At 39.0% G+C, this 17,850-nt stretch overlaps 1 long non-coding RNA gene across 2 annotated transcripts in view; it reads right to left on the bottom strand.

Annotated features, from left to right (window-relative positions):
- Window positions 1-17,850, bottom strand: part of LOC131192288 (uncharacterized) — a 58,072-nt gene that overhangs the window by 1,385 nt on the left and 38,837 nt on the right. For both annotated transcript variants that reach the window (XR_009153688.1, XR_009153687.1), the window contains one exon: window positions 392-502. This is a non-coding gene — a long non-coding RNA (uncharacterized LOC131192288). The remainder of the gene's footprint in view (window positions 1-391; window positions 503-17,850) is intronic.

Genomic DNA, 17,850 nt, shown 5'->3' on the forward strand with positions numbered 1-17,850 from the left:
TGAGAAGGTGGCAGCACGGAAGTTTCCAGCCTAATATCGCTTCCAAAGCTGACACTATCTTTACAAAAGATCCATGAGAAAGAGGAATTGAATAGTTCAGATTTTTTTTTCTGTTCTCCATCACCATCTTGCCAGCTGTTTGTTACAATAAATATGGGTAGAAGGCATAACTATTGGCTCAATTAGTCTTCAGAAATGAAAGTTAGCAGAGATAAATACAAAGTATTTCATGTAGAAAACCATAAAATGCACAGATACTGTATATAGTAGGTAGGATACCGGCTTCCAAATAATAAAACAGGCCTTAGAAAAGGAATAAGTTGCAAACTGAATGTAAGTCAGCAGTGAATGTAGCTGCAAATAAAAACAAACAAATACAATTTTAACCTACTTTAATAGAAATATAGTTTCCCAATAATGGGTACTTCTGCTTTATTCTGGGATGATCAGATTCTTTTTGAGTATTGCATCCAGTCCTGGCTCCATATTTTAAGAAGGATTACTAAAAAATAAAAATAAAAGAGAAAACATTCAGAAAAGGATAACAATGATGAAACTTAGTGCTTGAAGAAACATAATGCTTGAAAGAACTTAGACTTGAGAAGAAAATATTCAGTGGCAATACAATAGTTCTGTTTAATCACCTGGAAAGATGTCTAGCAAAATAAAATTTGAAGTGGTACTCTGCAACTACAGTTACAGGAAGGCATATTTTGACCAAATGCTATGAAAAAAATGCTATACAAGTAAGAACAGTTCAGTCGTGAAATCAATTACTCAGAGAAGTAATGATGGTCTCTCTTTTCGGAATGCATTAAAGCAATGACCAGATGTCTGTCAGGGATGTTTTAATTTGCATCCCTGCACTGAGAAAAGAATCAGATTAGATGGATCTAAAAGCCACCTTCCAACTATGATTCTAATAAACTAAATTATAGTAGTGTGGCACCTTTAGGCACCTTGTAAAAATCTGCTGTGATTTTTTTTTAATTTTCTATCTGTTTTTGCCTCTCTTACTTGTGACATTCTGATGAGAAGACTAATATAATGATCATTAGTTCAGTGGTAATGCTGTGAAGAAACACCACATGCACACCTTCACACATACATACACAGACACACACACACACACACAAGCCATATGTGGCAAGGTTTGTCTTTCAAGTGGTTCACAGCACCATAAGTCTCAAATGCCGATGGAAAATTGCAGCCTTCCTTCTCTTTTTGTCCCCCCCAAAAGCAATTATTTTGCTGACCCTTAGGGTCTACACCTCAAAGAAACCCGAAGTCAGGCTTGGACCTGCTGCTCTGGCAAATTCCAACATACTCAATTACTGACCTAAGACGGAGTCAAGCATTCCAGAGATTACAGGCCCTGGGAGTTGGCTTCACCAAGGCACTCCAAACAATATGTAGGCACCATTAGCCTGCCTTTTCCAGTTAGCAAATGAGATATGTCTTAAGGCAAAATAGTTATTAACAATCAAGGGCAGGGGCTACAGTCCTAATTGGAAACAGCAACATCTGCCGAGGGAAAGTAATAAAAACAAAGAACAAGGCGGTATAGCAAGTGAATTATGATACATTTAGGCAATCATTCCAGGAGGACATTTAAAAAAAAACACACAAAAAAAAACACAAAGAGAATTTCCATGCTCTGAGAATTCAGGTTAACTTATGGTTGCTGAAAAGTATGCAAAAAAAAAAAATTCTACCTTTTGCCAATTTCATTGTAATAACTTCAGCACATTTCCCAGGTCTTATAGCATCTGTGTTACTTTTATTGGGAAAGCCTTTTTTTTTCCATCATAGAAGGAGGAAACAGAGAGATGGGCAATAATTTTCATCCCTTTCTTGGCAAGTCAAGTACTTTAATAACAGAACACTTAGAAGTGATGTAGCTGTTTAGGATGGCTGTCAGGTTGGATTAAATATTTGATTTAGACTGCACGTAAATGATACCTTGTCAAAAAAAAAATAACAATAACATCCTAAACAAATATATTTAGAAAGGGATTTGGCAGTTTTCTGTTCTTCCTAGTTTAAACCTTTTTTCAAAACTTAACCTTTTATTTATGAAGAACCTGGCAAATTTATCCCAATAACTCACGGCTAAGTTTCAAGCATGACATTCAATCTACCATATTTACCTATCTTCCTCAAAATTTTAAATAGGAGAAACCTAATAAAGGAAAATAGGTGACAGCTCTTATTCAGAGCTATTAACATGGTTGAAGATACAGGATTTAAAATCTGAAATTCTAATGGTTTTCTGCATGGATGGATAAAACTCTGCTTTTGTTCCCCTGTATTTTATTTTCAAATCATTAAGTTCTTTCCTATTAAAACAATATGTGGATTTTAGGATGTTCTTATGGAACATCCGTCTCCTTTAAAACAAGCAAACTTTCAGTAGCTGTTAAAATGATCTCTGTGACCATATTATAAGTAATTGTGTTCTCTTCGCTGATGATGTTAAACTATTTAACACTACCAACAATACAGCTACCCTTCAAAAAGACCTTGACTTTGTGTCGGAATGGTCAAAAACTTGGCAACTCCAAATCTCAACCAGCAAATGCTCTGTCTTACACATTGGAAAAAAGAATCTGAACACTAAATACAAGCTTGATGGTCATTACCTTGTAGATGACCCCCACCCCGTTAAAGACCTTGGAGTTTTCATATCGAATGATCTAAGTGCCAAAGCCCACTGCAACTACATCGCAAAAAAGACTCTAAGAGTTGTAAACTTAACCTTGCGTAGCTTCTTCTCTAGAAAGATTACACTACTAACCAGAGCATATAAAACATTTGTTAGACCAATTCTTGAATACAGCTCGCCTGTCTGGAACCCATACCTCATTATATAAACATAAATACAATTGAGCGTGTCCAGAAATATTTTACAAGAAGAGTTCTCCACTTCTCTGATTTCAACAAAATACCTTATCCCACCCGACTTGAAATCCTGGGTTTAGAAAATTTAGAACTCCGCAGCTTCGACATGACCTGAATTTAACTCATAGAATCATCTGTTACAATGTCCTTCCTGTCAAAGACTACTTCAGCTTCAATCACAACAATACACGAGCACACAATAGATTTAAGCTTAATGTGAACTGCTCCAGTCTTGATTGCAGAAAATATGACTTCAGTAACAGAGTTGTTAACGCCTGGAATGCACTACCAGACTCTGTGGTCTGTTCCCAAAATCCCCAAAGCTTCAACCAAAAACTGTCTACTATTGACCTCACCCCATTCCTAAGAGGTCTGTAAGGGGCATGCATAAGAGCACCAACGTGCCTACCGTTCCTGTCCTAATATTCCCTTTCATTGTATCCAATTTCATATAGTTATTACATACTTATGCCTATATATATGCTTATATATCATATAGTTATTTCATGCTTATGCTTATATATACTGTTGTGACAAATAAATAAATAAAATAAAAAAATAAAATAAAGGTTATTTAAGTCTAGTCCAGAATCTGATATACCTGCTGGCGGAAGTTGTTTGTAATCATATTGTTTGAATAGCTCTGATTGGTTGGGTCTAGCTGCCACTCATTTCTCATCATGCTTTGTCTTTGAAGTATTATTATTATTATTATTATTATTATTATTATTATTATTATTATTATTATTATTGTTATTGTTATTGTTGTTGTTGTTGTTGTTGTTGTTGTTGTTATTATTATTATTATTTATTCGATTTTTATACCGCCCTTCTCCCAAAGGACTCAGGGCGGTGTACAGCCAAGGTAAAACAAAACGGTACAATATACAATTAAAATACAAATTAAAAAAACTTATTATATAGTTGGCCTAAAAACTTTAAAATATATAAAACTAAAAAACCCCTTAAAATTAATAATAGAAATTTAAAACCAATAAAATTTAAGCCAGCCAAGTAGTAGCTAGTTTTGAGCCAAGATTTCCATTTTAGAGAAGGGGAAAAATTAGATGGGGTCAATAGTCCCTATTAAATTCTGGAATCTTGGCAGTTCTCTAGAATGGGGATAGAGATTATAGTATGTTGGGCAAGTCTGCATTCGAATCTATGATTTTAAAACTTGTATTGCTGCATTTTGGATTTTTAAGAGTGGTGTGTATAAAGCCATGCAAATAAAGCTTTACTCTTCCTCTTTAAAGACTTCGGTGTATTTTGCTACAGGCAATCATTGCTACTCTTCTCGAAAACTCAGGGGTTATGTTGTACACCAGTGATTCCCAAACTGTGAGCCGCGGCTCCCCAGGGAGCCGCGCTATCGTCATGGGGGCGCCGCGGAATATCTGCGCCCGCTGGGTCCGGCGCTGATGCGCCATTTCTGGGGTGTCTGGTGCGCATGCGCAGTTGCAGGTCGGATTTCCGGGGGAGCCGCGGGCGCGTCTGGTGCGCATGCGCAGTTGCAGGTCGGATTTCCGGGGGAGCCGCGGGCGAAAAAGATTGGGAACCTCTGTTGTACACATTAATTTTCTTGAGCTGTTTCCTCTGCAGGTTTGACCAATTTGGGAAAACAGATCATATACTAATACATGCCAAAATGTTTTGGCAAAGGCAAACTCTGTAGAATTTTGGGAAGCATTTTTTTGGCAAAGCTGCCACTGAAATTAATGTTACCAATTTCTGAGCACACTAAAGTTTAAACTTGTTGAAAATCATTTGGTCCATACTATTTGGCATTTCAGAGTAATTATTTTTGTTGTGGAATAATGCCAAAAGGTTTACAGCAATATGCAAAACATGCTAAACACCAGACAAATCTACTGGCCTTTTCAGAGGTCAGACATAACACCAAAAATGACAACAGAATATCATTCTTCCTTCTGTTCTGTAAGGATTGAAATGCAATGAAGAAGCTACAAGGCCAGTGGTGGGATTCAACCGGTTCAAATTATCCCCCGCCCCGCTATCAAAGTGGATCCTGGGGATGCGTTGCGCTGCAATGGAAAAACGGGCAATGGAGCAGCTGGTGTGAGGGAAAGAGAAGGCCAATTTCCCTCTTTCTTCTCCCTGCTCCTCCTCCTTCCCTCTGACTTTTCGAGTCAGCCGCCTTCCCTCATGCCAGCCACTCCATTTCCCATTTCCCCATTGCAGCACAGCGCCCAGGATCCACTTTGATAGCAGGGTGTGTGTGCTATAATTTAACAACCAGTTCATACAGGGTCAGGTTGGCCATCATGGGAGGCTCGTCCTACATGTGCAGGAAGATGGGGAGTTGGAAGACTGAGATGGGTCACGCCTCCCACAACAGCCAGTCTAACCCTGGGCGAACCGGTTGCTAAATTATTTGAATCCCACCACTGTACAAGGCTGATATTCATCTATGCATATGAATATGGTTCAGAAATGTTCTTCTCCAAATATTGAATCTTCAGCAAAAGGAGGTGGAAGGGGAATCTAAGGGAGTATTTTAGCTTCTGGAGCCCTACAACACCTGAAGCAGAAATTTGAAAAATCCCATGGTTCCTAGGCATCTAATCAGAGAACATCAGAGTTTATACTTCAGAGCATGTCAGAACACATTTTTCTTTTACAATAGCAGGAAAAGAACCAGATTACTGTTGATCATAATGTTAAGTACTCTTGAACTCCATTAGCTTTGCTTTAGTTGATAAGCCTCATTCTAATAAAATTCAAATTCTTAAATGTTCTGGTCCTATGTAGATACATCCAGTTCCACAGACAAAAATTCAGGGTAATAACACACTTCAGGCTCTTTATCAGATCAAAGGCTGACATTGTAAAGCATTTGTTGATTGATTATATGCCATCGAGTTGGTGTCAATTCTTAAGCAAGGTCAAATTTCTGAGTCAAACCTAATTCTTGTGTAGGAGTCCCTGCCAGATGCACATTCTTCTCGATGTTCCAAGTCCATCGCCCTTTTTCAATGAAGGGAATTTTGTTGAGCAATAATAGTAATTTCTGCAAATATTGTCCTCTGCTAGGATACTTTTAAACCAGTAGAGGGAACAAGAAAATGGCAGCAATAATAGATACAAAGAAGAAAAATGGGTTCATTGAGATAGCCTATTCATGGACACTCCTGAAACGTAGAGTTGATATTGGATGTAGCCCTTTTTCAGCAATTATCAAAAAGAATATTTGTATAGAAGACAAGCTTGCAAACAATTCCTAATGGAACCATGTTTGGATTACCAATCTTCTCTGCCAAAGAACAAACTCTCATGAACATCAAAAAAATAAATTTTAATATGTGGGAGTAATTGTGGGAGCATCACGTTGCTCCCATATAACACCTATCCTGCGCGGCCTGCACTGGCTGCCGGTAGCCTTCTGGGTGCAATTCAAGGTGTTAGTGCTCACCTTTAAAGTGCTCCATGGCTTAGGACTGGGCTATTTACGAGACCGCCTTCTGCCACCGATAGCCTCCCAACGACCTGTGCGCTCCCACAGAGCGGGCCTGCTCTGGGTGCCATCAGCCAAACAGTGCCAGCTGGTGACCCCCAGGGGGAGAGCCTTCTCTGTGGCAGCATCAACCCTATGGAATGAGTTACCTCCTGGGTTACGCCAACTTCCCGACCTCCGTACCTTCAAGCGGGAACTGAAGACTCTGCTATTCAATTGGGCGGGACTAGCCTAAATGTTATTTTAATTTGATTTTAGTTTAATTTAGTTTTAATTGAATTTTAAACTGTATTAATCTATTTATAATTTTATATTTTAGGGTTTTATATCGGTCTTTTGACCGTTTTTAGTTTTAAATTGGCCAGTTAAATATTTCATTTTAAATGTATTTTAAATTTATTGTGTACCTATGTTTTTTAATAAGGCTGTACACCGCCCTGAGTCCTTCGGGAGAAGGGTGGTCTAGAAATCTAATTAATAAATAAAATAAATAAAATTTATAATTCCGTATTCGGATCACGAGATTCAGAATGGTTTCACTTTCTTCTGGAATAATGGGCATCACATTTTAGAATCCTAACTCAATGACACACTGAGAAAAGAGTAGTTTCAGGAGATCAAACAGCACCTTCAAAAACATTTCATCAAATTGGCAAACCTCGCCTATTTATTCCACCAGACTCTTCACTTCAAAGGGAGAATAAAGACTTACCAGGTTATAAATAATGCCCTTAAAATTTAACTTTCCATTCCAAACAGCATGATGGAAAACAGATGATGAAGTTCTACAAATGCTTTTAATTTCACACAGGTAGCATCTCGGTCACGATATTGACTTGTCAATACCAAAACAGTATAAGATGATGAGTAAGGAAGGAGAATATATTTGCGCTGTAGCAAGATTGTTTTATATTTTCTGATTACCTCTCAAATAATTGTGTACTTCTATTAAAAGATTAATATAAAGTTTATATTAAAAGATTAATATAAAGTAATCAAATTAGCATAAAAGTAGATAATCACACTTCCAAGGTCACTTCCAACTCTGTTATTCTATTATTCAGTAAAACTCTTAAAGGATGTCAGAGTGCTCAGCACACAATTACCATTTCAAACAAATGAGCTCTCTTATCTTTCATAAAATAATGAATGATTCCCTGGCTTTAGACCAGAGGTGGGGAACTATGGCCCTTTTATGACCGTGGATTTCAACTCCCAGAATTCCAGCATGGCTCAGGAATTTTGGGAGTGAAAATCAATAAGTCATAAAAGGGCCAGAGTTCCCCACACCTGAATAAAAAAAAAATAGTATAAATGACCATAGGAAATGTAATTTTCTTCCAAAATTAGAACTTCATAAATAACAATAAACCATTGGTTGATTAGTTATTATCATATTTTTTTAATCTTTTGAAAAAATCACCCTGTTCTACTTTACTATTTAGCTCATGAAACAAATTGTGTGCTGTCACTTTCCTAATCCATCTTATAAGGTGAGGATGTGTTGCCTGAGAGAATGAAATGGAAGGAAAGCAGAAAGGATTGATAAATTTGTAATAAGCTATTTCAGCACCCCACTTGTGCTATGTGGATCTGTCCAGGAAAAACGAGCAGTGTCATAACCTTTTAACTATAGTAATTGTAACTTTATTTAAAATAATAAAATAAAAACATGCTGTCAAAAGCACTTTATGAAAGAATAGATTAACACCTATTTGCCATATTTTAAAAACATGGAAAATATTAAATTCTTCTTCTTTAGTATTATATTTTAGAATTAGACTAATGGTATTTGCCTCTAATTTAAAAGATTTTAAGTTTTCTTACAACAGGCCAAGCAAATCTATTACAACAGGCAAAGGAACCTACCAGTTTTTAGATAAGGAAGGAAAACTGTAGCTAGTCTTAGAGGTACTGAATATAATTTAGACTGGGATTTTTCATAAAACATCATACTGGCATGCAGTTAAGGATCTGTCCCCTTCCTTTGAGCAAATTAAGATAAAAGTTGTTTTTAATGTATTGCAAATGTTGATTTAAGGGTAGATACTTAAACATGGCTGAAGGCACATGCTGAAGCTAGTAAACGGGGGCCTTATTTTTTGCGCTGGCACCAATATGCTTTTGAAGTGTTAGCCCAGATCTGCCTGCATGTCATAGGCAGCTACTAAAACAGATATTCACTTCTATTCTTAATTTCTAAAGTGAGTGCAATATGAGTGACTATCTTTTTCTAGATCAAGTTTGTTTCTTCAGATTGCTGGAGATTCTGCAATTCTAAACAGACCCAAACAGATCCCCAAACCTTATTTTTTCCCCTGATTTTTCCAGATATAAAGCACTTAAGTCTTATCATTTGTTTCCTCTTCTTACTACCTTTACCAAGAATTTCTTTGCTTATTTTCTTCCAGTTAGGATGCACAAAACCTCAATTTTATTTGATGCAAAGTTATCCATTAAAAGCAAGAAGAATGGCACTGCTATAAGTCCTACCCATAGTAGGGTGTGTGCAGGGGTGAAATCCTACCGGTTCGGCCGAACTGGTAGAGGTGATTGGCATTGGTTCACCAAACCAGTAGCAATCATCCCTGGTGGCCTTGCCCACACCCGGCCATTCGCCTGCTCGCCCCTTCTGGCTCGCTCGCCCCTGCATGCGCATGCGCACACCATTTAGTTATTCATTCATCATTCATCAGCGGCAGCAGGCAATGGTGTGCACATGCGCAGCCGGCACATGGAACAGGGCAGCGTGTTTAAGAAGGGGAGCAGCTCGCTCTGGTAATTTTCACTACAAGAAGCCTGCAGTCACTGGATCGTTCAGCACAAGAAGTGCCTCCAGGTGCACCGAAAAAAAGAGGCTGTGGCTTCAGGCATCTCGCGACAGGGGAAAATAGGCAGAATAGAAATTTAAAAAAATTTCTTACCAGGTTCTGTGGGCGTGGCTTGGTGGGGAAGGGTCATGTGACTGAGTGGCTGTGGCTGTGAGGGACGTCGAGTTAGCCCTTCCCACTCAGTCACAGGACCCCTCCAAGCCATGCCCACAGAACTGGTAGGGAAAAGTTTTAGATTTTACCTCTCTGTGTATGTATATGGGCGTGTTAAGCAAGTTAGCCCCTGGTCGCTACAGTATGAAACATTTCAGTCAATCAATCAGAATAAAGCTGGAAGGGAACTTGGAGGTCTTCCAGTCCAACCTCCTGCTCAACCAGTTCAGACTAGTGCTTTATGGTGTGTATGTGTATGGTGTGTGTGTGAATAATAGGGGAAGAAGCCAGAAAACTCTTCTTTGTCCTTTATCAAAAATAAACTAATAAGTAACACACACAGACCACATACTGCATATTAACACATGTTATTTAAATTACAAAGCACATATTTAAATTTAATGGAGTTCCCTCACTTCTAGTTCCATGAAAACCAAGCAGTTAGCCAGGTCTACTTCTGAGAGCTTATGCACCAAGACAAATTCCTTGTGTGTCCAATCACACTTGGCCAATAAAAAAGTCTATTCTATTCTATTCTATTCTATTCTATTCTATTCTATTCTATTCTATTCTATTCTATTCTATTCTATTCTATTTTGAGTAGAGAGAATCAACTGGCCATTCAGTTAGGTCAGACATTCCTTCCTCCTTGCTTAGATGAAAACGATACCAAGAGTAACTGGTAAGGAAGATTTCTACATCAAAGAGAAGGTTTCTAAAGTATCTGGGTGTCAAGTTTTGGCTTGATGTGAATCACAAGGAGGGAAGTTACCAAGAACTTTAAAAGTGGATTTTATAATGGAAATGCTGACAGACCCTTCACTGCACAGCATCGCTGGGCGCCACTCTAATAAAAGGTGGCAAACATCCAGGAGTCTTTGCAGCTGCAAGTCTAGAGTTTATTAAATATCTGATTATAGTTTACAGGCCTCTGCCAGATCGTAACTCATTTAATGCTGACACATTCCACTTCATAATTAATGTTGTACTAATATGTTCCTAACTGGTATTATGATATTTTTCCTGTTTTTTAAATTTTTTTTAAAGAACCAGCAATGCACTGATTTGGCAAGCGAAGCAGCCTCATACTTTTGGAGCAAAAACAACTCCAGTGCTTTGCTTCAATCTTTGTAAAGAAAACAGCCAGCATACTCTAAGCAGGAAGAGTAAAGAGAGAGAGAGAGAGAGAGAGAGAGAGAGACTTTTCTGTAATGCAACGTTTGGCAAGTTTAAAAAAAAAAGTTTGAAAAGTTAGTATAGGACCGTGATGGCGATCCTATGGCATGAGTGCCACAGGTGGCACGCAGAGCCCTCTCTGTGGGCATGCCAGCCATTGCCCCAGTCCAGGTCTACCACACATACACATGTGCCTCCCTCCAGCCAGCTGGTCTTCAGGTCTCTGCCTCGCATTGCATTTTGGGGGTTCGCATGCATGCGTGCCCCCCCGGTGCCCCATTTTGGGCCTGGAAAGCCTCTTGCACCAACCTGGAAGCCAAAATGGGGCATGGAGGAGAGCATGGGGCACATGTCTGGGGACGTGCTCACATGCAAGGGGGCGTGTGTGAATGCATGGGGGGGCACTCTCATTGTATTTTGGGGATTCGGGCACATGCACGTGCATTTGCACGTGTGTGCATGTGCTTTGGGCACTCGGCACCAAAAAGGTTAACCGTCACTGGTATAGGGACTTACAACCAGTGGTGGGTTGCCCCTGGTTTGCACCGGTTCTAGAACCGGTAGTAAAACTGGCGGGAGGCTCCACCCACTGACCCAAACGTCATCAAAAGTGAACTGCGCATGCGCAGAAGCTTCTGCATATGTGCAGAAGAGCGTGCGTGCGCGAGTGGAGCGAGAGCTCATGCGCAGGCACGATGCAAACCGGTAGTAAAGGTAAGTAGAACCCACCCCTGCTTACAACACACAATTAAATAAATGGTCAAATAATAACCAGAATGTTACTAAAGTGTAGAGGGTAGATTTTGACACATAGCATGGATTGTTTGTGGCTGAGCTTGTCCAAAAGGGAAATAGGTCATTTGCTCTGGGCACCAAGCCCTCAATAGCAGGCATTAAGCAGTGCTTTTGGGCGCCTCTCCTAACATCCGCGTTACAGTAATTAGTGCTGCTCAAGGCAGAAAAGCAAATTTAAATCTTAATTATTTCACTGTGTTTGTGAGCCGTAAATTCTAGTTTAGTAATCTGCTATTTGGTCTGCCAATGAACCATAGGCACTCACCTAAATCCAAACCAGGAAACAGCTTTAATTGAAAAGGCACACCTTTTTCTTAAAAACAACAACAACAACCAGGGGTGGCATTAAAGTTTTGCAAGGCCTGTTGTGGAAGCTGAGTTAGACCTATGTATCAGGTTGGATTTTACAAGAGTTAATTTACTGAAAGTCCAAAAGCCATTTAAATCTGCTTTGACTGCAGAATTTTAGGACAGCCGTACAAGGCCCGATCCAGCAGAATAAGCAGGAGGGCTGCCAAAATTGCTGAAGGAACTTGCCGCAATCTGCAAGTAAGTGAGGTAATACACTCCACCAACTAAAGAAAAGATGTGGCATAAATCCGTTAAGACAGGAGTCTAAAATTCCCTAATTGCGTCATTGGTTCAGCTGTTAAAACTGATTAATATGAAGCTCAGATATGCTGTTTTGCAAATTCTGTTTGGATTTGATCTTATGGGGCAGCTTTATCTACAGTAACAGTATCTAGAAACACACAAGAAGAGTAAAATAGACCAGATCAGATGACAACACTGTAGAATATTCCAAAGTTGAGTTGGATGGAAACTTCAACTCAAACATTCCTTTCATAAGCCTTTTGAGATGGATAGTGGCAGCCAAAATTTACACACGTTCTTTCTATGCAGTTCTAAAGCAGTTTTAGTGGGGCTGGAAAAATGCAGGAATTATTTAAAGTTCCAAGTGGCTAAAGCTACCAGATCTGGGAGGCACAAATTCAAATAAAGATGAGATGGCAGCAGGAAAAATAGAAAATATTTATCTCTTTCTGTCATCTTTTTGTAAAAAAAAATTAAGTATCTTAAAAGAAAAAGGGGGGGGAATAGGAAAAACATGAAAATATTAGGTATTTATATGGAAAATCTGCAGGGGTTATATACTGGGGTAATGTACAAACAAAATAACGTTTTGGGCCAAATGTTCTTAGTACATAGTAAATAGCACAATGCTTAAACTCTTTGCATATCACATGTTCACTACCACAAAAATATATATGTCCAGAAAGAGATACAGTATCTCCGGGACCAATAAATTTTGGCAATTGTCTTCCTAGAAATGAAGTTGAGGGGGCATAGTAATAGGGGAATCATCCAATCGGAGAACATAATAGCTTGAAGTTCTGATTCAATAGCTTGCAAGCTGTTAGAAAAATATTTCAGTCCAATCTGGAGTTGAACGCTAAAGAAGCTAAAGAAGAAACATTTCACTACGCTGGCTTAGGCATTCTGGGAGTTGAAGTCCACAAGCCTTAAAGTTGCCAAGGTTGGAGACCCCTGCTATAAAGTACGACTGTGCAAGGATCAGCCCATCCGCTTTGTGACTGGATCTTCATCTTGGAAAATAGCCTGATTTACCTGGTTTTAATTCATTACTTATTCTGGAATATTGCTCAGGAAAATTAGAGCTCTGCCTGGGTTTCCTTGCATGGGGCCTACATAAATACTTAATGGCCCCAATAACCTTTTTTGTTCTTTGTCAGACTGGGATAGGATTTTCAGAAAAGTGAGACCATTATGTGGGGATAAAGTCTGCTAAATTTCATAGCGAACAGTACAAGGTTTGAGTTACCCTCTTTTGGGTTATTAAAGTGCAAAAAAAAAAAGTTTTGGCTTTTTAGCGGAGGGAATGCTCCTTGTAGAATAGCTAGATGTAATAAAGAGTTGAGCCATGTCAGATTTCATAGGTTTTCATCACAGGGCTTTTCAGTTTTGATTGTAAGCAACTTCTTGCTCAGAGTGGTTCAATTTTTAAAATGAAATTGGAATTTTGTCAGTTATAAAAATGTTTGACAGGTAACAGAAGGAGCGCTGGAAACTTGATGTCATTCAGTGGTGGGATTCAAATAATTTAACAACCGGTTCTCTGCCCTAATGATTTCTTCCAACAACAAGTTCACCAAACTGCTCAGAAAGTTAACAACCGGTTCTCCCGAAGTGGTGCGAACTGGCTGAATCCCACCACTGGTGTCATTCATATGTTTTGTAGCATTATTTTCTCATTCCCAGCTAATATGTCCAGTTTGCAGTGATTCTGTGAAGAATAGTTCAAAAGAGTTAGATCAGGGGTAGTCAACCTTTTTATACCTACCGCCCACTTTTGTATCTCTGTTAGTAGTAAAATTTTCTAACCGCCCACTGGTTCCACAGTAATGCGCCATGTATCGTCGTCTGTGCCTGCCTCTCGCGCATCGTGGATTGGGTTTGGGGGGGGCACCGGCTACCAGCTCTGCTTGTCTGTTACAGCTGGGTGGTGTGGGGGGAGATGCGCGAGCTATTCTGGGACAAGGCTGTTTTGTTTGCGGTTGCACTATAGCACCATTTAGTTTCACTTATGTAATGTGAACTAAACTTATGCGTGGGTGATACAAATAGTATATTTTCAGAAATTTAAATTGTCACGGGGAATTTTATGAAAACCTAATGAAAATGTTTTTAAATAATGCTATGAAATTTTTTTTAAAAGTCAATTAAATTTAAAAAAAGGAAAGTGCTTCAGTATTGGACAAAACCCCTACCGCCCCCATGAAATCTGGAAAGCCCCATTGTGGGCGGTAGGGAACAGGTTGACTACCACTGAGTTAGATTGTATCAGCTTCCAGGATACCCTCTACATTAGAGTAAGGCTGCAATAGACAGATGCTAACAGACTGTTTCAGTCTTTGAGAAGGTAATTTGATCTTGAAAGTTTGATCACATTACTGTACCTCTGTCCCATAGTAGGAGCAAACCAGGATGTGTTGCATAGCAAATTGGACTGTTACTTAGATTCATGGGATACAAAATCCTCTCATTCTTCAATTACATTTCCAATACAATTTCACATAATGTATTTCCTTTTGTAAGAAAGGGGAGAAAAACATTCCCTAGAAAAGATGGCAATGTTATTTCTCTCTAAAACGTTGAATCATGATTGGATCCCACTCTTGCTCTTTTTAGAAAATCTTTAAAGACATATCTCTTTCACCAAGCCTCTGTTGATTAATTTTAGTACTAAATTTTAATTTAATCCTTTCTCACTCTATTTTTTATCTGAATCATTGTTAGCTGCCTTAATTATCTGTTACAGTTGAAATGTGGGCTGTAAACTGAATAAATAAATTCCAGGAGGTCCTAGGCTTCACTGGTTTTTGTCATCTCCACCCTTCTTTTCACATTCTTCTAGAGCCAACAGATCTTCTAATGCAACTAAATTCATAAAATCAGGGTGGGGTTTTAAACAATATACTGTCAGCAGACTCAGCACAATATTCAACTCCTCTTTACTATTCTTGTTACTGGCTATTCATTTCCCCAAATCTTTGTGAACAATTCAGAGTGAAAGAGGGATATGGAGATTGCTGCTACTTCTTGCTCAGTAGCACCACTAAATTAAAAGAACACAATCAGGGGACTTTAAAGAGGGGGGGGGGAGAGGGGGAGAGGGAGAAGGAGAGGGAGAGGGAGGGAGAGAGTGAGGGGAGAGAGAGAGAGAGAGAGAAGGAGAGAGAGAGAAACCCTGACTGTCTTTTCTTCTTCCCTCCCAATTTTTCCCACAAAAAAAAATAAGTACTTCTGAAAGTGGTATTTTTCTATGGTTTTGAGATTTATTTTATTTAATGCATGTTATGAAAAGTGGTTCCCAACAGCCATCTCAAAAGAGGTAAAACATCTGGTTTGTTAATGGGGCTGTTTTTAATCAGAGGGATTAGCTCTTGTAAGGATATAATTATAATGATAAGTGCAATTTTATGCAATTTTCACCAACCCCAAAGCCTTGACAGATTTTTATGTATATTCATTGAAAAGTCCCCACTTTCCCATCCCTGGTTTGGCCCAAGTGTGGAATGCGATGTGAATGGCTCTCAGTTCACAGACTAACTGCATCCTTGGATGCTGCTCTCAGCTTTTAATAAGCAGCTGGGCCACTCTGTTTTGTTGTGGTCTCTGGAATGTGAACGAAGTATGGCACACAAAACACCCTCTGGCTTTCCTGCCTCAGCAACCTGGAACACCTCCAATGATAAAATAAGTCAGACATTTAATAGCCTGTATTACACTTTCCTTCGTTGCTTGTCTAGGATATATTCATGGACACTCTGGTTCGCACACACCAACCCTGACTATCATCTTTATTATACTTGCAGTATTTTTTTTAAAATGCTAATTGAGAATTGTTTCCATTTGGAAAGAGTCTAAAGTGGTGTTTATTCGGGTCCTCTAATCAACATGCTGGTTAAGAACTGAATTTCCTCTCACAAGGCAAAGTCCTAGGAACAGCTTTTAACTTCTCTTTTTTTCTCCAGTGTTATTGTAAAGGACCTTCAGACCACATTAAAAAACACATTTGGATGGCCGTGAAACATTTTTCCATGTTAGAACAGGTTTTCAGATAAATTTGAGGAGAGTGGAGGAACTGAAGAGGACCCATGGTTAGGCTCGGACTATTTACCCAAGAGGACTAGAACCCTGTCACTTAAGCAATAAATCAGCTGTATAATGGCTGTGCAGACCCAACATACAGAAGTTGCCTCTGATACTGAACCTCATCACTTTTATTATGGTGGAAAAGAGCTTGAGGATACAGATCAGTAAATATAACCAGAATCTCCTTGTAGAAATTTTTTTGTTTTGTTTACATTTATACCCCGCCCTTCTCCGAAGACTCAGGGCGGCTTACAGTGTATAAGGCAATAGTCTCATTCTATTTGTATATTTTTACAAAGTCAACTTATTGCCCCCCCAACAATCTGGGTCCTCATTTTACCTACCTTATAAAGGATGGAAGGCTGAGTCAACCTTGGGCCGGGCTTGAACCTGCAGTAATTGCAGGCTTTGTGTTCTTAATAACAGGCTTTACCAGCCTGAGCTATTCCGGCCCCTTTCAAAATATGGGCATATTGTGCCAGTAAAAAAGCATAGAGACCCTTTGGATGTAGTGGGTAAGCATCCAGCTAGAAACCAGGTGACTCTGAGTTCTAATCCTTAGACACAAAGCCAACTGGGTGACCTTGGGCCAGTCATTCTCTTTTTGCCCCAGAAAGCATGCAATGGTAAATCACATCCAAAAACCACATCAGTTTGCCAAGAAAACTGGAGGGATTAGTACAGGCAGTGCCAGGAGTCAACACTGACAAGAAGGAGGAGGAGAAAGAGAAAGAAGCAGATTGGCTACTGGTGGATCAGAACTTTGATTACCACAGGAAGCTTCTATTCAAACACAATTAAAGCCTTGCTGCAGATATTCACTCCCCGGGTCATAGAGAGCAATAAGACTGGTAAGAGAGCAGTTGCCTATTTAGAATTATGTATAAGGAAGGGAGTGTGTGTGTGTGTGTGTTTGTAGCCAACGGAATAACCAGTAACTAGTTCCTGATCTGTTGGTTCCTAGATGCACTGAACTTCAACTCTCATCATGGTCCAAACCTGACAATTATACCAGATGAAATACAGCATGTCTGGAAGTCCAAGTAGGTTTGGTTCATAAGCTATTCTGCCAACTAAATCCACAGCTGATAAAATAAATTATATGGCAAGCTGGAAGGAAAGCATCTATTTCAGCATTTATTTCCAAGAAGACCTTTGTGTTCTATACCAGGGGTCTCCAACCTTGGCAATTTTAAGGCTTGTGGACTTCAACTCCCAGAATTCCTCAGCCAGTTGAAGTCCACAAGTCTTAAAGTTGCCAAGGTTGGAGACCCCTGTTCTATACAACCCCTACAGGTATTTTTAGAAAATGACTGATGGGTGGCTTCTTCCCAATGATTTGTTTAGAAGCATAGGGGCTAAAACAAATAGTGGTGACATCCTCATTGGGCATCTTCATTGCAGTTCCTTAACAAAGTGTAATGGACACATTTTGGCTCTTAAAATCCACAAACTTCATCAAAAAGGGCCCAGAATATTCTGCCCAGCTTATCCTTAGCATAACTTAATTAGCTCTACCAGTTCTGGGGTGCAATAAAATTGATGCTTGCTTAAAAAAGTATATTAATTTTCTTCAAAAAGTATGAAACTTCAATACAATTCAAACAAACCTATAAAAGCTATAAAAATCTAAATGGAATAAATTCTGAGCTATCACAAATGTGTAATAAAAAATGAAAATAGTAAGAAATATCCTGAAGCAATAAAATTCTGTTCTTACAAATATTCACACTGTAATATATCTAGCTAGCATATTATATGTGGAAATACGATTTTCCTATCTTCATTTAAAAATAAACCTTCCACGGTCTGATATTCATACATACTGAAATATAACTCTTG

This window comes from Ahaetulla prasina, chromosome 2, assembly GCF_028640845.1.
Source record: "Ahaetulla prasina isolate Xishuangbanna chromosome 2, ASM2864084v1, whole genome shotgun sequence".
Taxonomy (NCBI): domain Eukaryota; kingdom Metazoa; phylum Chordata; class Lepidosauria; order Squamata; family Colubridae; genus Ahaetulla; species Ahaetulla prasina.